This window comes from Haliotis rufescens, unplaced genomic scaffold, assembly GCF_023055435.1.
Source record: "Haliotis rufescens isolate VD_foot unplaced genomic scaffold, xgHalRufe1.0.p SCAF_5, whole genome shotgun sequence".
NCBI lineage: Eukaryota > Metazoa > Mollusca > Gastropoda > Lepetellida > Haliotidae > Haliotis > Haliotis rufescens.
This window is the reverse complement of record NW_025964223.1, coordinates 29,422,361-29,445,023: the sequence shown is the minus strand read 5'-3', so window position 1 is coordinate 29,445,023 and position 22,663 is coordinate 29,422,361.

Sequence of the window (22,663 nt, the reverse complement as noted above, 5' to 3'; positions counted from 1 at the left end):
ACAGTTGTCAGCTGTATGAACCCCCCCTCATTACTGGTTGTACAGTTGTCAGCTGTATGAATCCCCCCTCATTACTGGTTGTACAGTTGTCAGCTGTATGAATCCCCCCTCATTACTGGTTGTACAGTTGTCAGCTGTATGAATTCCTCCTCATTACTGGTTGAACAGTTGTCAGCTGTATGAATCCCCCCTCATTACTGGTTGTACAGTTGTCAGCTGTATGAATCCCCCCTCATTACTGGTTGTACAGTTGTCAGCTGTATGAATCCCCCCTCATTACTGGTTGTACAGTTGTCAGCTGTATGAATCCCCTCTCATTACTGGTTGTACAGTTGTCAGCTGTATGAATCCCCACTGATTACTGGTTGTACAGTTGTCAGCTGTATGAATCCCCCCTCATTACTGGTTGTACAGTTGTCAGGTGTATGAATCCCCCCTCATTACTGGTTGTACAGTTGTCAGGTGTATGAATCCCCCCTCATTACTGGTTGTACAGTTGTCAGCTGTATGAATCCCCCCTCATTACTGGTTGTACAGTTGTCAGGTGTATGAATCCCCCCTTATTACTGGTTGTACAGTTGTCAGCTGTATGAATCCCCCCTCATTACTGGTTGTACAGTTGTCAGCTGTATGAATCCCCCCTCATTACTGGTTGTACAGTTGTCAGCTGTATGATTCCCCCCTCATTACTGGTTGTACAGTTGTCAGCTGTGTGAATCCCCCCTCATTACTGGTTGTACAGTTGTCAGCTGTGTGAATCCCCCCTCATTACTGGTTGTACAGTTGTCAGCTGTATGAATCCCCCCTCATTACTGGTTGTACAGTTGGCAGCTGTATGAATCCCCCCTCATTACTGGTTGTACAGTTGTCAGGTGTGTGAATCCCCTCTCATTACTGGTTGTACAGTTGTCAGCTGTGTGAATCCCCCCTCATTACTGGTTGTACAGTTGTCAGGTGTGTGAATCCCCCCTCATTACTGGTTGTACAGTTGTCAGCTGTATGAATCCCCTCTCATTACTGGTTGTACAGTTGTCAGCTGTATGAATCCCCCCTTATTACTGGTTGTACAGTTGTCAGCTGTGTGAATCCCCCCTCATTACTGGTTGTACAGTTGTCAGGTGTGTGAATCCCCCCTCATTACTGGTTGTACAGTTGTAAGCTGTGTGAATCCCCCCTCATTACTGGTTGTACAGTTGTCAGGTGTGTGAATCCCCCCTCATTACTGGTTGTACAGTTGTCAGCTGTATGAATCCCCCCTCATTACTGGTTGTACAGTTGTCAGCTGTATGAATCTCCCCTCATTACTGGTTGTACAGTTGTCAGCTGTGTGAATCCCCCCTCATTACTGGTTGTACAGTTGTCAGCTGTGTGAATCCCCCCTCATTACTGGTTGTACAGTTGTCAGGTGTGTGAATCCCCCCTCATTACTGGTTGTACAGTTGTCAGCTGTATGAATCCCCCCTCATTACTGGTTGTACAGTTGTCAGGTGTATGAATCCCCCCTCATTACTGGTTGTACAGTTGTCAGCTGTATGAATCCCCCCTCATTACTGGTTGTACAGTTGTCAGGTGTATGAATCCCCCCTCATTACTGGTTGTACAGTTGTAAGCTGTATGAATCCCCCCTCATTACTGGTTGTACAGTTGTCAGGTGTGTGAATCCCCCCTCATTACTGGTTGTACAGTTGTCAGGTGTGTGAATCCCCCCTTCATTATTGGTTGTACAGTTGTCAGGTGTGTGAATCCCCACTTCATTGCTGGTTGTACAGTTGTCAGGTGTGTGAATCCCCCCTTATTACTGGTTGTACAGTTGTCAGCTGTGTGAATCCCCCCTCATTACTGGTTGTACAGTTGTCAGCTGTGTGAATACCCCCTCATTACTGGTTGTACAGTTGTAAGCTGTGTGAATCCCCCCTCATTACTGGTTGTACAGTTGTCAGGTGTGTGAATCCCCCCTCATTACTGGTTGTACAGTTGTCAGGTGTGTGAATCCCCCCTTCATTATTGGTTGTACAGTTGTCAGGTGTGTGAATCCCCCCTTCATTCCTGGTTGTACAGTTGTCAGGTGTGTGAATCCCCCCTCATTACTGGTTGTACAGTTGTCAGGTGTGTGAATCCCCCTCCTCCTCCTTGATATGTTTTACTGTACCTCTATTCAGTTTTACCTGACAGAAATCTTTGATCACAAATGATTGTATAAGTTTCCGTCAGAAACCAATTTACACATCACTTTCATTTTCCAATACTTGCAGCACATGGGCGACAATATCCCAACAAATCTTTATTCTCCCTCATACCCTTACAAATAGATATTTTTATCGTTCACTGAACACATCAAACATTCTCGCGTCGACTACTGAATACATTCAGTCATGTGATGCTGGAGTCTACCGTCCTAACAAACTGCAATACCTCGGCCAAGAATTACCGCGTTTTAATAATTTACAGCCTCAGGGAATTGCTTCACCAGGTTATCAATATGATTAAAGGAAAGTTCGCTTAAAAATGCAAGCTTGTCTCGGATGCTTGAAAGGTCTTGGAGAGAGAATCTGTGCTTTGTTTGAATTGAGCAGGTAAATGTCGCTGTGCGCTGATTGATTTCACGGGAGGTCGATATACGTGTTAATTGCGCTCGATGAATCAGGTGGTAGGAGATATGCATCCTACTGGCGGAAGGCGAACACCAATGCAAAATGTACACCGCCTCGTCAAATATTCACGCCAAAGGTTAAACTTGAAACACAACAAAAGAACAGCGTTTATCTATTTCACTACTGCACCTCCGCACCTCTTCCCTCCACGTCAGACACGTATTATATTCACCAGCAACAGAAGATACACACACACCATTTTTATATCCATTTAGATGACACTTACACACGCCTACATCTTGTTGTTCATTGATAAGTCACATACACCGAAACAAATGATGTGCACATGGAATATTTTCATGCGCCATATACAACTGTAAACACCATTACTCGCCACATATAACTGTAGGCAGCAGCATGACTCACCACATAAAACTGTAAACAGCATTACTCACCTCATATAACTGAAGGCAGCAGCATTACTCGCCACATAAAACTGTAAACAGCATTACTTACCTCATATAACTGTAGGCGTCAGCATTACTCACCACATATAACTGTGGGCAGCAGCATTATTCACCATATATAACTGTGGGCAGCATTACTCACCACATATAACTGTGGGCAGCAGCATTATTCACCATATATAACTGTGGGAGGCATTACTCACCACATATAACTGTAGGCAGCAGCATGACTCACCACATAAAACTGTAGGCAGCAGCATTATTCACCACATATAACTGTAGGCAGCATTACTCGTCACATATAACTGCAAACAGCATTACTCACCTCATATAACTGTAAACATCATTACTCGCCACATATAACTGTAGGCAGCAGCATGACCCACAACATAAAACTGTAAACAGCATTACTCACCTCATATAACTGTAGGCAGCAGCATGACTCACCACATAAAACTGTAAACAGCATTACTCGCCACATATAACTGTAGGGCGGTCGGGTAGCCTAGTGGTTAAAGCGTTCGCTCGTCACGCCGAAGACCCGGGTTCGATTCCCGACATGGGTACAATGTGTGAAGCCCATTTCTTGTGACCCCCGCCATGATATTACTGGAATATTACTAAAAGCGGCGTAAAACCATATTCACTCACTCACTCACATATAACTGTAAACAGCATTATGCGCCATATACAACTGTAAACAGCATTACTCGCCTCATATAACTGTAGGCAGCAGCATGACCCACAACATAAAACTGTAAACAGCATTACTCATCACATAAAACTGTAAACAGCATTACTCGCCACATATAACTGTAAACAGCATTACGCGCCACATACAACTGTAAACGGCATTACTCGCCTCATATAACTGTAGGCAGCAGCATGACTCACAACATAAAACTGTACACAGCATTACTCACCTCATATAACTGTAGGCAGCAGCATTATTCACCACATATAACTGTGGGCAGCACTACTCGTCACATATAACTGTAAACAGCATTACTCGCCATATACAACTGTAGGCAGCATTACTCGTCACATATAACTGTAAACAGCATGACTCGCCATATATAACTGTAGGCAGCATTACTCGTCACATATAACTGTAGGCAGGACGCATTACTCACCTCATATAACTGTAGGCAGCATTACTCACCTCATATAACTGTAGGCAGCATTATTCACCATATATAACTGTAGGCAGCATTGGTCACCACATATAAGTGTAGGCAGCAGAATTGGTCACCACATATAACTGTAGGCAACAGCATTACTCACCATATATAACTGCGGGCAGCATTACTCACCATATATAACTGTAGGCAGCATTACTCACCATATATAACTGTAGGCAGCATTGGTCACCACATATAACTGTAGGCAGCTTTGGTTACCACATATAACTGTAGGCAGTATTGGTAACCACATATAACTGTAGGCAGCTTTGGTCACCACATATAACTGTAGGCAGCAGTTCTCACCACATATAACTGTTGGCAGCATTACTCACTATTATGAAATCTCACGTATTATCGAAACCCCTACCTTCATGGTCACCGGGCATAAAGACATCGATGTCTTGTTTTGTGTTAAACATTGCCCGACCAGAATTTTATTGCTGACCGTAAATGAATTTCCTTTATTCCCCATTCCAACCAAACCAATTTAATCTGGCGATGAGCGCTGAACGATAACGATTGCGAAAAAAGCTTTTTCATCAATCTAGGAGAATGACTTTAATGCCTGTCCCTGTGAGGCCCCGTGTGTAACTGTATATTTAACTATGTTCCTGACAGGGTGGTGTGGTAGATAACAACGTTAGTGACAGGATGGTGTGGTAGGTAACAACGTTCCTAACAGGATGGTGTGGTAGGTAACAATGTTAGTGACAGGGTGGTGTGGTAGGTAACAACGTTCCTAACAGGGTGGTGTGGTAGGTAACAATGTTAGTGACAGGGTGGTGTGGTAGGTAACAATGTTAGTGACAGGGTGGTATGGTAGGTAACAATGTTAGTGACAGGGTGGTGTGGTAGGTAACAACGTTCCTAACAGGATGGTGTGGTAGGTAACAATGTTAGTGACAGGGTGGTGTGGTAGGTAACAATGTTAGTGACAGGGTGGTATGGTAGGTAACAATGTTAGTGACAGGGTGGTGTGGTAGGTAACAACGTTCCTAACAGGGTGGTATGGTAGGTAACAATGTTAGTGACAGGGTGGTGTGGTAGGTAACAACGTTCCTAACAGGGTGGTGTGGTAGGTAACAATGTTAGTGACAGGGTGGTGTGGTAGGTAACAATGTTAGTGACAGGGTGGTATGGTAGGTAACAATGTTAGTGACAGGGTGGTATGGTAGGTAACAACGTTCCTAACAGGGTGGTGTGGTAGGTAACAATGTTAGTGACAGGGTGGTGTGGTAGGTAACAACGTTGATAGGGTGCAGGCGACATTGGTGGGATAACGTGTGGACACAGACTGAGTAAGGTGTATACGACATAGTGGGATAAAGTGTGGACAATATAGGCGAGATAAGGTGTGGATAACTCTGATGGGACAAAGCATGGGTCGCATTTATGGGACAAGGTATAACCCAATTAAATCTGGAAATGTATGCACGACGCTGCTGGGGTATGACATTGTCATCAACAGTGGAACAATGTATGCACGACGCTGCTGGGGTATGACATTGTCATCAACAGTGGAACAATGTATGCACGACGCTGCTGGGGTATGACATTGTCATCAACAGTGGAACAATGTATGCACGACGCTGCTGGGGTATGACATTGTCATCAACAGTGGAACAATGTATGCACGACGCTGCTGGGGTATGACATTGTCATCAACAGTGGAACAATGTATGCACGACGCTGCTGGGGTATGACATTGTCATCAACAGTGGAACAATGTATGCACGACGCTGCTGGGGTATGACATTGTCATCAACAGTGGAACAATGTATGCACGACGCTGCTGGGGTATGACATTGTCATCAACAGTGGAACAATGTATGCACGACGCTGCTGGGGTATGACATTGTCATCAAAAGTGGAACAATGTATGCACGACGCTGCTGGGGTATGACATTGTCATCAAAAGTGGAACAATGTATGCACGACGCTGCTGGGGTATGACATTGTCATCAAAAGTGGAACAATGTATGGACTGAACTGATTGGACAAGGCATGTGTGACACCGACTGGATAAGGCATGGACGACATTGATTCGATAAGGCACGGACGGCACAGATTGGACAAGGCATGGACGAAACAGTGGGATAAGGCATGTTCGGCACTGATGGGTTAAAGGTCATGGACGGCACTGATGGGTTACACAGTCATGGACGGCACTGATTGGCTAAAAGTCATGGATGGCACTGATGGGTTACACAGTCATGGACGGCACTGATTGGCTAAAAGTCATGGATGGCACTGATGGGTTACACAGTCATGGGCGGCACTGATTGGCTAAAAGTCATTGATCGCACTGATGGGTTACACAGTCATGGACGGCACTGATTGGCTAAAAGTCATGGATGGCACTGATGGGTTACACAGTCATGGACGGCACTGATTGGCTAAAAGTCATGGATGGCACTGATGGGCTAAAAGTCATGGACGGCACTGTTTGAATAAAACATGGACGGCACTGTTTGGATAAAACATGGACGGCACTGTTTGGACAAGGCACGTACGATACATATGGGATAAGTAGTGGAAACAAAGGTGGAGTAAGATCTGGGATACAGGTGTGGTAAGGTTTTTAGGATACAGGTAGGGTAAAGTGTGGACGACACAGGTGGGAGAGAGTGTAGACAACAAAGGTTGGAATAGGCATGGGACACACCGATGGTACAAGACATGGCACGAACTGGTGGTACAAGACATGGTCACACTGGTGGTACAAGACATGGGACGAACTGGTGGTACAAGACATGGTCACACTCATGGTACACTGCATGGGCGGCACTGCAATACATGAGTGAATCTGTTTGGGATATATATGGACTACACTCATGGAGTGTGCCATTGATATCAAAGGTATGGACGACGCTGATAGAACAAAATATGGACGACACTGATTGACAAAAGGCTTGAACGACGCAGGTGGGATAAGGTGAGGATAAGTGCTATCAAAATCTTGAGAGGAATCTGTGGAAACTTGAAGACGAATCAAGTATTCATTGAAGGCATCGCTCCCCAGAGGTATCGGGATGAAGTTTTGCGACCCGTTGTGCTGCTATTTATCTAACAACATTCACGCGGGAAAATCTTCCAGCATGGTAACCATGGACTTCATCAACAAACATGAACGTTCATGTTTTGCCACCTCCTTCGTGCTCTCTTGTGTGGGAACATATTGACAGGCAGTTCAGAAAGCGACAGTACCACCAAGCGATGTCTCATCGAGACATGGCAACGGATTCCCGCTAACGTAATCGGGCATTTAACGTTATCGGTGCGGCACTGATGCACTGGATTGACATACTCAATATTAAACCGGCGATTTATAACTTTGCAGTGACTTACATGTCTGTTGTTACACATATGATATGACTATGCAAATGCGAAGGATCTCATTTTGTGCTCCTGTATCTTTGTTTCATTGTTAATCCTAAAGTTTCTGCTTTTATGGATTGAAATTGTATTTACATGTTACCAAAACGCCACTTTCAATAAATACATGTATGTTTCAACTTCCAACATGCTTTCACGTTGCTTCAATCATCTCTCAAAGTCTTGGTGTACTTTATTTTGGACGTCAGTTTATATTGAGTAGCATATGTTAAAGGCGGCACATTTTGCATTCATCCAAACATAAATCGACACGTCCGCCCTGTCTAAAAACCAAAAGACAACAAAGCTCACTTACAAGAATACCAAGGTCAAGGTCAGGCTTACTTTGGGTACACACACTATTTAATGGTGACATGTTGTTCTTTTGTTTCCGCAAACGAGAATGTAGAACATTTTACTTATTTCTTTATCAAGTGTAAGATCTCTTTGTGGTGAAAAGAAAATGCAAAAACAAATAGTTCTACTGACTCATTTTCATGAATGCATAGGCTGAACAAAAGAATTCAGCAAACGAATGCCATGGATACACGACCAAGTCATCTTGGAGAACCTAAAATGATGTTGTGAGGTTCTCCTGGGTTTGCTTCCATCGTTACCATGGGGAGTGGGAGTACTTGTAGTGAATATTTCAAACCATCAATTCTTAATGAAATACAAGACATAACTCCATTTGGTCTATGCATGTTATATACAAAACAAGACGTGTTAATGCGAGGAATTTGTAAATGGGTTTGGTTGAACGCCGCGTTGAACAGTATTGTATATAACGGCGTGTCAGTTTCATTTCTGAGCTAACCGAAAATGTTGCAGGTGGTAGATATTTTGTGAATCATACGAGCACGGGTACGGTGCAGACAGACCAAGGGACGTAAGCAGGGCCCACAAGCCTACCATCAAGGGATACTAGAACATCCCTAGGGCGCCCTAGACGACTGGACCACCTGTCACCCCCGTAACTGCATGCGCAGCTCTGTCTCGTGACAAGAGAGTGCCCCACTTTCACCAATGTGCGTTCATTATATCTCTTAATGCCGCCCGTCCCCTGTTCTAATACACTTACACGGGAACGCTGAGCTCCCTCGAATTGCATTGGGTGAGCCATAATGGAGCGTCTGACTGCTACCACCAACACTCTGTAACGTACAGTCCCTCCCGGCAGACGAGGATCCTGCATAACTATATCATCATATAATACTCTGTAACCATTTAAGCTGACGACTTCTAGAAACAATATATATTTTTTGTTCCATTTAATGGTTTGTAGGATGTGAAGATTAGCAAATTGGTTGAAGACCAAACGTCTTCATGCAGTTGGGCCACAGACGGCCCGGGCGTTGTACGCGGCGCATTTCGTTGACATTCACGATGTGGTCCAGATCGGAAGGGATGTTTTCTGCAATTTGATTAGTCAATCCAAAGAGCACAACGCAACAATGTGGCTGTTAATAGAAGTATTGTATCACGTCACGTGATCATTATTACTTTATGTCACATTTCCAAATCACGAATGAGATACTATGAAACTAATCAAGTCAGAATGGCGTGTAGATTACTGAGCCCAATCAGACCTGCTTGATAATATTAAAGTAACTGGTCAAAACCATTTGTCATTTCACTGGAATGGATAAAGTTAGTTAGCACATGACTGTTTTTGGCATAATACTTGACTCGCTTACTATCTTTGTTTGGCATATTTTGTATCATCTATACATGAACACATTTGAACACTATAAAATTCATTATTAAATTTGTAATTATCAGTTATCTTAACTCTCCTCTGTGTCTCCACTCACTTTGACCATTGTCAGATGTGACAATGTATAATCTGGGAGTATTATGAACGCCTTCTACAGTTACGTAATCCCATGCTGACTCTATCCACAGAAGCACTTTATCATTTGTGGAAATCTCCGTCAGTTTGCCTCTGTCCTAATTGTTTCGTTTTGGCTTCTTTCCAGTTGCGATTTGGCTTCAAAGCCGTAGCTGATGTTGGAAGCTTGGTTTTCAAACGTCGTCCCATCAGCAGTGACATGCGCAGGGTATGGGTCTGTGTACTGAGTACTTTCTTGTGAATCTGTACTGCATTTTAGATAATACCGTTCGATCTGGGACAGGTTTGGCTTGAAGTTGTGCTTTTGAATTCACAGCCGAATTCAAGGATATTTCTACTGGTAAATTGTCAGACATTACGTCGTATGGTATGCCGTGTCTGGCAAGCGTAGACTTCATTGGTGTGATTTGTCTTTCAGGAGTAAAAGTCTATCATCGGTGTAAATAGGCGCCTGACTGCCACTCGAACAGGTTTCTGCCATCTGCTGCTGGGAACGGGTTGGGTTTCTTTAAGAATGGCCTGTGTGCACCTTGTACAGGTTGTTCACCAAGAAACCATATCTTCAATCTGTTATCCCACACCAGGCAAAAAAAACCAAAAAACAATATTCACGCGCATAATTCTTCTTTAAGAAATATATCTGGTTTTGCTGCTGAAGCGGAATAAATATTCTATCAAATCAAATTGTCGGTCCCATAGCTTTAAGGGCGCTCCTAATCTATGCTGTGACAGCTTGAAATGACATAATGGACTGGACTGTAGAACTTTAGTAATGGTTTGCTGGTAAGTATATCGTATCTAGTGCCGAGTCATGTACATGTTCTCCAGTGGATTTCTTTCTTTAAGAGAGATCGCAATGGCGTTGTGACTTCAGACATGGTGGTTAAGTACTGTGATACCGATATGTATGTCCTTTTTGTTTTCCGGTTTGGGACATGCTGACAATTGCATCACCATTGTCTTCGTCTGGCTTTAATCCATCTTTATATTTCCCAGATTTTTCACTTCAGGTACTCTCAGTCCTGATCAAATCTCATACCTTTGGTCCTGTACCCTCAAGTATCAGTGTTTCTGTTCTGAAACATCGCACATGCTGATCACAGTCCGGCCGACATCCTCTTAAACCTGTCACATGCGAATGGAGTGTTGAATGTACAAACGAAGTAACTTTTCTCATCAAATTTTACATGCCCGTATCCATCTTTTTCATCAAACGATAGAAAATACAGTTTTTTCGTTGGGTTTTGATGGTATTTCCTTAGCATAAACAGTAATTGCTCCGATTTTCACTGGGCCAATCAGTGTTTCAACTTGCCATAAACAGTAATTGCTCCGATCTTCACTGGGCCAATCAGCGATCCAACTTGCCAGAAACAGTAATTGCTCCGAACTTCACTGGGTCTTTCAGTAATACAACTTACCATAAACAGTAATTGCTCCGATCTTCACTGGGCCAATCAGTTTATCCAACTTGCTATAAACAGTAATTGCTCCGATCTTCACTGCATCTTTCAGTGATCCAACTTGCTATAAACAGTAATTTCTCCGATCTTCACTGGGTCTTTTAGTGTTCCAAACTTGCCATAAGCAGTTATTGCTCCGATCTTCACTGGGTCTTTCAGTGTTCCAACATGCCATGAACAGTAAATGCCCCGATCTTCACTCGGTCTTTCAGTGATCCAACTTGCCATAAACAGTCATTGATACGATTTTCATTGAGTTGTTCAGTGATCCAACTTGCCATCAACAGTACTTCTTCCGCTATTCACAGGGTCTTTCAGTGTTCCAACTTGCAAAAAACAGTAATTACTCCGATCTTCACTGGCTCTTTCAGTGTTCCAACTTGCCATAAACAGTAACTCCTCCGATCTTCACTGATCCATTCAGTGTTCCAACTTGCCATGAACAGTAATTGCTCCGATCTTCACAGGGCCCATCAGTGGTATAAACATGCAGTAAACAGTATATTCCCCGATACTCACAGGGCCATTCAGTGATCCAACTTGCCATAAACAGTAATTCCCCCGTTCATTACTGCGTTTTTCAGTGTTCCAACTTCCCATTAACAGTATTTCCTCTGATCTTCACTGGGTCTTACACTGTTCCAACTTTCCATGAACAGTCATCGATCCGATCTTCATTGGGTCTTTCCGTGATCCAACTTGCAAGGAGCAGTGACTGCTCCGGTCTTCACAGGGCCATTAAGTGTTCCAACTTGCCATCAACAGTAACTACTCCGATCTTCACAGGGCCATTGAGTGATCCAACTTCCCATAAACAGTACTTCCTTCGATCTTCACTGGGTCTTTCAGTGATCCAGCTTCCATCAACAATAATTTTTCCGATCTTCATTGGGTCTTTCAGTGATCCAACTTGCAATAAACAGTAATTCCTCCGATCTTCACAGGATCTTTCAGTGTTCCAACTTGCCATAAACAGTAACTCCTCCGATCTTCTCTGAGCCATTCAGTGTTCCAACTTGCCATGAACAGTAATTGCTCCGATCTTCACTGAGCCATTCAGTGTTCCAACTTGCCATAAACAGTAATTGTTAGGATGTTCACTGGGTCTTTCAGTGATAAAACTTGCCATAAACAGTAATTACTCCGATCTTCACTGGGTCTTTCAGTGTTTCAACTAGCCATGAACAGTAATTGCTCCGATCTTCACTTGATCGTTCAGTGTTCCAGCTTGCCATAAACAGTGCTTCTTCCGATCTTCATTGGGTCTTTCAGTGATCTAACTTGCAAAAAACAGTAATTCCTCCGATCTTCACAGGATCTTTCAGTGTTCCAACTTGCCTGCACAGTAGTTCCTTCGATCTTCACTGGGTCTTTCAGTGTTCCAACATGCCATGAACAGTAAATGCTCCTATCTTCACAGGGCCATTCAGTGGTATAAACTTGCAGTAAACAGTATATTCCCCGATCCTCACATGGCCATTCAGTGATCCAACTTGCCATAAACAGTAATTCCCCCGTTCATTACTGCGTTTTTCAGTGTTCCAACTTCCCATTAACAGTATTTCCTCTGATCTTCACTGGGTCTTACACTGTTCCAACTTTCCATGAACAGTCATCGATCCGATCTTCATTGGGTCTTTCCGTGATCCAACTTGCCATCAACAGTAACTACTCCGATCTTCACAGGGCCATTGAGTGATCCAACTTCCCATAAACAGTACTTCCTTCGATCTTCACTGGGTATTTCAGTGATCCAGCTTCCATCAACAATAATTTTTCCGATCTTCATTGGGTCTTTCAGTGATCCAACTTGCAATAAACAGTAATTCCTCCGATCTTCACAGGATCTTTCAGTGTTCCAACTTGCCATAAACAGTAACTCCTCCGATCTTCACTGAGCCATTCAGTGTTCCAACTTGCAAGAAGCAGTGACTGCTCCGGTCTTCACAGGGCCATTCAGTGTTCCAACTTGCCATCAACAGTAACTACTCCAATCTTCACAGGGCCATTGAGTGATCCAACTTCCCATAAAAAGTGCTTCCTCCGATCTTCACCGGGTCTTTCAGTGATCAAACTTGCCATAAACAATAATTTTTCGAATCAACACTGGGTCTTTCAGTGATCCAACATGCAATAAACAGTAATTCCTCCGATCTTCACAGGATCTTTCAGTGTTCCAACTTGCCATAAACAGTAACTCCTCCGATCTTCACTGAGCCATTCAGTGTTCCAACTTGCCATGAACAGTAATTGCTCCGATCTTCACTGAGCCATTCAGTGTTCCAACTTGCCATAAACAGTAATTGCTAAGATGTTCACTGGGTCTTTCAGTGATAAAACTTGCCATAAACAGTAATTACTCCAATCTTCACAGGGCCATTGAGTCATCCAACTTGCCATGGACAGTAATTGCTCCGATCTTCACTTGATCTTTCAGTGTTCCAACTTGTCATGAACAGTGCTTCTTCCAAACTTCATTGGGTCTTTCAGTGATCTAACTTGCCAGAAACAGTTATTTTTCCGATCTTGACTGGGTCTTTCAGTGATGCGACTAGCCTTAAACAGTCATCAATCCGATCTTCATTGGGTCTTTCAGTGATCTAACTTGCCATCAAGAGTACTTCCGTCGCTCTTTACAGAGTCTTTCAGTGATCAAACTTCCCATAAACAGTACTTCCTCCGATCTTCACTGGGCCATTAAGTGTTCCAACTTGCCATCAACAGTAAGGGCCATTGAGTGATCAAACTCGTCATGAACAGTGATTGCTCCCATGTTCACTGGGTCTTTCAATGATCCAACTTGCCATAAACTGTAATTGCTCGCATCTTCAATGGGCCATTCAGTGTTACAAACTTGCCATAAACAGTACATTCTCCGATCTTCACAGGGTATTTCAGTGATCCAACTTTCCATAAACAGTAATTGCTCCGATCTTCACTAGATCTTTCAGTATTCCAACTTGCCATGAACAGTAATCGCTCCCATCTTCACTGGGCCATTCAGTGTTCCAACTTCCCTTAAACATTACTTCCTCCGATTTTCACTGGGCCAATCAGCGATCCAACTTGCCAGAAACAGTAATTGCTCCGATCTTCACTGGGTCTTTCAGTAATACAACTTACCATAAACAGTAATTGCTCCGATCTTCACTGGGCCAATCAGTTTATCCATCTTGCCAGAAACAGTAATTGCTCCGATCTTCACTTCATCTTTCAGTGATCCAACTTGCTATAAACAGTAATTTCTCCGATCTTCACTGGGTCTTTTAGTGTTCCAAACTTGCCATAAGCAGTTATTGCTTCGATCTTCACTGGGTCTTTTAGTGATCCAACTTGCCAGAAACAGTAATTACTCCGATCTTCACCGGATCTTTCGGTGTTCCAACTTGTCATAAACAGTAATTGCTCCGATCTTCACTGGGTCTTTCAGTGATCTAATTTGCCATCAACAGTACTTCCTTCGCTCTTAACAGGGTCTTTAAGTGTTCCAACTTGCCATAAACAGTGCTTCCTCCGATCTTCACTGGGTCTTTCAGTGATCAAACTTGCCATAAACAGTCATCGATCCGATCTTCATTGGATCTTTCATTGATCTAATTTGCCATCAACAGTACTTCCTTCGCTCTTAACAGGGTCTTTAAGTGTTCCAACTTGCCATAAACAGAGCTTCCTCCGATCTTCACTGGGTCTTTCAGTGATCCAACTTGCCATCAACTGTTATTGCTCGGATCTTCACTGGGTCATTCTGTGATCCTTCTTGCCATAAACAGTATTTTTTCCGATCTTCACTGGGTCTTTCAGTGATCCAACTTGCCATCAACTGTAATTGCTCGCATCTTCAATGGGCCGTTCAGTGTTACAAACTTGCCATAAACAGTACATTCTCCGATCTTCACAGGGTATTTCAGTGATCCAACTTTCCATAAACAGTAATTGCTCCGATCTTCACTAGATCTTTCAGTATTCCAACTTGCCATGAACAGTAATTGCTCCCATCTTCACTGGGCCATTCAGTGTTCCAACTTCCCTCAAACATTACTTCCTCCGATTTTCACCGGGTCTTTCAGTGATCCAAATTGTCATGAACAGTAATTGCTCCGATCTTCACTGGGTCTTTCAGTGATCAAACTTGCCATAAACAGTCATCGATCCGATCTTCATTGGATCTTTCAGTGATCTAATTTGCCATCAGCAGTACTTCCTTCGCTCTTAACAGGGTCTTTAAGTGTTCCAACTTGCCATCAACTGTTATTGTTCGGATCTTCACTGGGTCATTCTGTGATCCAACTTCCCATACACAGGAATTCATCCGATATTCACTGGGTCTTTCAGTGTTCCAACTTTCCATGAACAGTACTTTCTCCGATCTTCACTGGGTCTTACAGTGATCCTTCTTGCCATAAACAGTATTTTTTCCGATCTTCACTGGGTCTTTCAGTGATCCAACTTGCCATAAACAGTCATCGATCCGATCTTCATTTGCTCTCTCAGTGATCCTTCTTGCCATCAACAGCACTTCCTCCGATCTTCACTTGGTCTTTCAGTGATCCAACTTGCCATCAACAGTAGTTGCTCCGATCTTTACAGGGCCATTCATTGCTCCAGCTTGCCATAAAAGGTAAATACTCCAATCTTCACTGGGTCTTTCAGTGCTTCAACTTGCAATAAACAGTAATTCCTCTGATCTTCACTGGGTCCCCCAGCGATCCAACTTGTCAGAAACAGTAATTCCTCCGACCTTCAGTGGATCTTTCAGTCATCTAACTTGCCATCAACAGTACTTCCTCCGATCTTCACTGGGTCTTCAGTGATCCAACTTGCCATCAACAGAAATTGCTCCGATCTTTACAGGGCCATTCATTGCTCCAACTTGCCATAAAAAGTAATTGCTCCAATCTTCACTGGGTCTTTCAAAGCTTCAACTTGCAATAAACAGTAATTCCTCCGATCTTCACTGGGTCTTTCAGTGATCCAACTTGCCATAAACAGTAATTGCTCCGATCTTTACAGGGCCATTCATTGCTCCAACTTGCCATAAAAAGTAATTGCTCCAATCTTCACTGGGTCTTTCAAAGCTTCAACTTGCAATAAACAGTTATTTCTCCGATCTTCACTGGGTCTTCAGTGATCCAACTTGCCATCAACAGTACTTCCTCCGATCTTCACAGAGCCATTCAGTGTTCCAAACTTGCCATAAACAGTACTTCCTCCGATCTTCACAGAGCCATTCAGTGTTCCAAACTTGCCATAAATAGTACTTCCTCCGATCTTCACTGGGTCTTTCAGGGTTCCAAACTTGCCATAAATAGTACTTCCTCCTAACTTCACTGGGCGATTCAGTGATCCAACCTGTCTTAAACAGGAATTACTCCGATCTTCACTGAGTTTTTCAGTGCTCCAACTTGCCATCAATAGTACTTCCTCCGATCTTCACTGGGTCTTTCAGTGATCATACTTGCCATCAACAGTAATTGCTCCGATTTTCACAGGGCCAATCAGCGATCCAACTTGCCGGAAACAGTAATTGCTCCGATCTTCACTGGGTCTTTAGTGATCCAACTTGCCATAAAAAGTAAATGCTAAGATCTTCACAAGACCGTTCAGTGTCCAAACTTCCCATAAATAGTACTTAATCCGATCTCCACTCGGCCATTCACTGTTCCAACTTGCCAGAATCAGTAATTGCTCTGATCTTCACTTTGTCCTTCAGTGTTCAAAATATGCCATTAACAGTAATTGCTTCGATCTTCACTGGGTCTTTCAGTGTTCCAACCTGCCATAAACAGTAATTGCTCCGATTCTCACAGGGCCATTGAGATTTCTAAACTTTCAATAAACAGGACTTCCTCCGATCTTCACAAGGCCATTCAGTGATCATACTTGCCATAAACAGTAATTCCTCCGATTTTCACTGGGTCTTTCAGTGATCCAACTTGCCATATTCAGTAATTGCTCCGACCTCACAGGGCCATTCAGTGATCCAACTTGCCATCAACAGTAATTCTTCCGACCTTTACTTGGCCATTCAGTGCTCAAACTTGCCGTGAACAGTAATTCCTCTGATCTTCACTGGGCCGTTCAGTGTTTCAAACTTGCCATAAATAGTACTTCCTGCGATCTTCACTGGGCCATTCAGTGATCCAACTTGCTATAAACAGTTATTTCTCCGATCGTCACTGGGTCTTCAGTGATCCAACTTGCCATCAACAGTAATTGCTTCGATCTTTACAGGGCCATTCATTGCTCCAACTTGCCATAAAAAGTAATTTCTCCAATCTTCACTGGGTCTTTCAGTGCTACAACTTGCAATATACAGTAATTCCTCCGATCTTCACAGGGCCATTGAGATTCCAAAACTTGCCATAAACAGTACTTCCTCCGATCTTCACTTGGCCGTTCAGTATTCCAAACTTGCGTTAAATAGTCCTATCTCCGATATTCACTGGTCCATTCATTGATCCAACTTGCCATCAACAATTATTGCTGCGATCTTCACTGGGTCTTTCAGTGATCCAAATTGCCATAAATAGTACTAAATCCGATCTTCATTGGGCCATTCAGTGATCCAACTTGCTATAAAGAGTTATTTCTCCAATCGTCACTGGGTCTTCAGTGATCCAACTTGCCATCAACAGTAATTGCTCCGATCTTTACAGGGCCATTCATTGCTCCAACTTGCCATGAAAAGTAATTTCTCCAATCTTCACTGGGTCTTTCAGTGATCCAACTTGCCATAAAAAGTAATCCCTCCGATCTTCACAGGGCCATTGAGATTCCAAAACTTGCCATAAACAGTACTTCCTCCGATCTCCACTTGGCCGTTCAGTATTCCAAACTTGCGTTAAATAGTACTTCCTCCGATCTTCACCGGTCCATTCATTGATCCAACTTGCCATCAACAATAATTGCTGCGATCTTCACTGGGTCTTTCAGTGATCCAAATTGCCATCAACAGTACTTGCTCCTATCTTCACTAGGTCTTTTAGTGATCCAACTTGCCATCAACAGTAATTGCTTCGATCTTCACTGGGTCTTTCAGTGATCCAACTTGCCATAAAATGTAATTCCTCCAATCTTCACAGGGCCATTGAGATTCCAAAACTTGCCATAAACAGTACTTCCTCCGATCTCCACAGAGCCATTTAGTGTTCCAAACTTGCCATAAATAGTACTTCCTCCGATCTTCACTGGGTCTTTCAGTGTTCCAAACTTGCCATAAATAGTACTTCCTCCTAACTTCACTAGGCGATTCAGTGACCCAACTTGCCTTAAACAGGAATTGCTCCGATCTTCACTGAGTCTTTCAGTGCTCCAACTTGCCATCAATAGTACTTCCTCCGATCTTCACTGGCACATTCATTGATCTAAACTTGCCATAAACAGTAATTCTTCTGATCTTCACTGGGTCTTTCAGTGATCCTAATTGCCATGAACAGTAATTGCTAAGATCTTCACAAGGCCGTTCAGTGTTCCAAACTTGCCATAAATAGTACTAAATCCGATCTTCACTGGGCCATTCAGTGATCCAACTTGCTATAAACAGTTATTTCTCCGATCTTCACTGGGTCTTTAGTGATCCAACTTGCCATAAACAGTAATTACCCCTCTCTCGTTACAGGGCCATTCAGTGATCCAACTTGCCATAAACTGTAATTCTTCCGAACTTTACAGGGCCATTAACTCTTCTAACTTGCCATCAACAGTAATTCTTCCTACCTTTACTTGGCCATTCAATGCTCCAACTTGCCATTAACAGTAATTCCTCCGATCTTCACTGGGCCATTCAGTGATCCAACTTGCCATAAACAATAATTGTTCGGATCTTCACTGGGCCCTTCAGTGATCCAACTTGCCATAAACAGTACTTTCTTTGATTTTCACAGGGCCATTCAGTGATCCAACTTGCCATAAACAGTAATTGCTCCGAACAGCACATACTGGTTACGTGATTCTTTCCATTGTTAATATGTATGTCCTTTGGTTGGACATGATGCATATTTATGGTCTGCATTGCTTTCAGTCTCTTCTGTTGATCATCTCTACCACGCCTTTTAAGGTTGGTCATCAGGGTTCCTGAGCTTTAATTCAATGTCAGGAACTCTGAAATAAATTCTCTGAGCATGAGGTCTCTTTGATCACCCCATTTACAGTGCATAGCAGGTGTCATCTCACTTGGTGTCATCACTGATTTTCAGTGGTCCATTCACATAATTTTTAACGGTGGAATTTTACGTCAAATCGAATCGGTTTCGGCGGATAATCGGGACTGGTAATTCTCAAGGAGATACTACAATTTGTTTGACTGTTAATGTCCAGTTGGTCTTACCAATTTCACAGTGTAACATAGATAGATTATAACATTTCTTTAGCTAACGTGATTTTGTCATATCGATTATTTTATACCATACCTAATCACACGTTTACATCCAAATATGTACATGGGGTATCTTCCGCATTCTCCTCTAACAACATGATTGCTTCACTTCACGTAAAAACTGCACACGTAAACATGTGTACAACTTCTATTTCTATATGAATCAAATATATTAAAAAATAAGTCATTTGGCAAAGGCTGCAGCGTGTGTACCGATTGATAATTCCACAGACATTTAGCCTGAACTGATGCATTATTAACGTGACTAGAAAATAAATCTTATCGAGATTTACTGATAAAGGGTAGTTATCACAAAGCGATTTTAAGACATCAGTTCGTTATACAAACAGGTCACAGATAAGACTTGTCATACACCCAACAGGTCACAGATCAGACCTGTCCTACACACCAGCAGGCTACAGATCAGATAAGCAATATACACACCAGAAGGTCACAGATCAGACCTGTCATACACAAGTGCAGGTCACAGATCAGACCTGGAATACACACCAGCAGGTCATTGATCAGACCTGTCATACACTTCAGCAGGTCATTGATCAGACCTGTCATACACACCACCAGGTCACAGAGCAGACCTGGCATACACACCTGCAAGTCACAGATCAGACCTGGAATACACACCAGCAAGTCACAGATCAGACCTGGAATACACACCAGCAGGTCACAGAGCAGACAAACAATATACACACCAGCAGGTCACAGAGCAGACACGTTACACACCCAACAGGTCACAGATCAGACCTAGAATACACACCAGCAGGTCACAGAGCAGGCAAACAATATACACACCAGCAGGTCACAGAGCAGACACGTCACACACACAAACAGGTCACAGATCAGACATGGAATACACACCAGCAGATCACAGAGCAAACACATCACACACACAAACAGGTCACAGATCAGACCTGTCATGCAAACAAGCAGGTCACAGAGCAAACCCGCCCTACACATCATCAGGTCACAGAGCAGGTTTACCACACGGGTCAGCTTCCGAAAGTCACACGGTGTTAAATATAAGGGGTGTAGTAATAATGCACTCTTCAGGAATGAGAGTCTGCACGAAAGGGTTGCACCCCACTGGGGATAAAGCTTCCCGAACTTTATAAGTGAGAAATTATGACAAATACTGAGATGCTATCTCCGGAATCGATCTGTGTTTCTCTTGAATCCCCCTTTATTCCACAACATCTGGACTGGGCGCTTGCAACGATATCAGAACATAAATACCCGTGAGAATGTCACGAACAAAACCGCTTAGTTGGATTATAATGTAGGTGCATATATCATAACTGACTGTTTCGTGATAAGGAACTATACGTTGGTCGTTTACTATATAAACGATACGGTGATCCCAAGTAAGCATTTCATATTAATGGAGGAGTCCTGTCCCATTCGGTGCCCTTGGACGGACGAGAGGTATTTCATACGATCTTAACATAGTGGGGTAAGCAGGAGAATAAAATAAATTAAATGACTGAACTGTTTATTTGCGATACAACACAATATTTTTAATCACATACTGGGAAGCTGCAACCTGTTCAAGGTGATATTAAGCTACGTTTGTGAATATATTTTGCAACCTTAGCTTTGTAAAGTTTCTCACACAGTTTCTAATCTCATTAAATTCAACCATTTTGACTTTCTGACATATGTCTATGGAGACCTGCAGCCCTAAATGAAAATAGCGTATTGGCATAAAATACGAAACACGTGAAGTTTTTTAATACAACACAGATACTTTAAGAAATAATAATCGTTTAATGTATCCAACATACATTGGTATCCGGTATCAAATTGTATCTAATATGCGATGAGATATGATACTTGTGATGGATTGTGTATTAGAAGTCATGCAGTTGTTTTGCTTCTGAGTACCACACGGATGGGTTAATGTTGGCAACATTGCCTGAGGAGAAAATGGAGAAACCCATTGTTTGACAAGCCCCGTCTGTGTTCTCTATCTCCACCTGTGTCGTCCACACCTTGTCCCATTAGTGCCGTCAATGCCTTGTCCCATCAGTGTCGTCCATGCCTTGTACAACCAATGTCGCCCACACCTTGTCCCATCAGTTTCGTCCCACTAGTGCCGTCCCTGCCTTGTCCCACTAGTGCCTTTTATGCCTTGTCACACTAGTGTCGTCCATGCCTTGTCCCACTAGTGCCGTTAATGCCTTGTCACACTAGTGTCGTCCACACCTTGTCCCATCAGTGTCGTCCACACCTTGTCCCATCAGTGTCGTCAATGCCTTGTCCCATCAATGCCGTCCACACCTTGTCCCATCAGTGCCGTCACTGCCTTGTCCCACCAGTGTCGTTAATGCCTTGTCCCGTCAGTGCAGTTAATGCCTTGTCCCACTAGTGCCGTCCATGCTTTGTCCCACTAGTGCCGTTAATGCCTTGTCACACCAGTGTCGTCCACACCTTGTCCCATCAGTGTCGTCAATGCCTTGTCCCAACAGTGTCGTCCAGACCTTGTCCCATCAGTGTCGTCCATGCCTTGTCCCATCAGTGCCGTCACTGCCTTGTCCCATCAGTGTCGTCCACACCTTGTCCCACCAGTGTCGTCCACACCTTGTCCCATCAGTGTCGTCCATGCCTTGTCCCATCAGTGTCGTCAACACCTTGTCCCATCAGTGTCGTCAATGCCTTGTCCCAACAGTGTCGTCCACACCTTGTCCCATCAGTGTCGTCAATGCCTTGTCCCATCAGTGTCGTCAATGCCTTGTCCCATCAATGCCGTCCACACCTTGTCCCATCAGTGTCGTTAATGCCTTGTCCCCATCAGTGTCGTTAATGCCTTGTCCCGTCAGTGCAGTTAATGCCTTGTCCCACTAGTGCCGTCCATGCTTTGTCCCACTAGTGCCGTTAATGCCTTGTCACACCAGTGTCGTCCACACCTTGTCCCATCAGTGTCGTCAATGCCTTGTCCCAACAGTGTCGTCCAGACCTTGTCCCATCAGTGTCGTCCATGCCTTGTCCCATCAGTGCCGTCAATGCCTTGTCCCACCAGTGTCGTCCACACCTTGTCCCATCAGTGTCGTCCATGCCTTGTCCCATCAGTGTCGTCAATGCCTTGTCCCATCAGTGTCGTCCACACCTTGTCCCATCAGTGCCATCCACACTTTGTCCCATCAGTGCCATCCACACCTTGTCCCATCAGTGCCATCCACACCTTGTCCCATCAATGCCATCCACACTTTGTCCCATCAGTGTCGTCAACACCTTGTCCCATCAGTGTCGTCAACACCTTGTCCCACCAGTGTCGATGATGCCTTGTCCCATCAGTGCCGTTCATGCCGTGTCCCACTAGTGTCGTAAATGCCTTGTCCCACT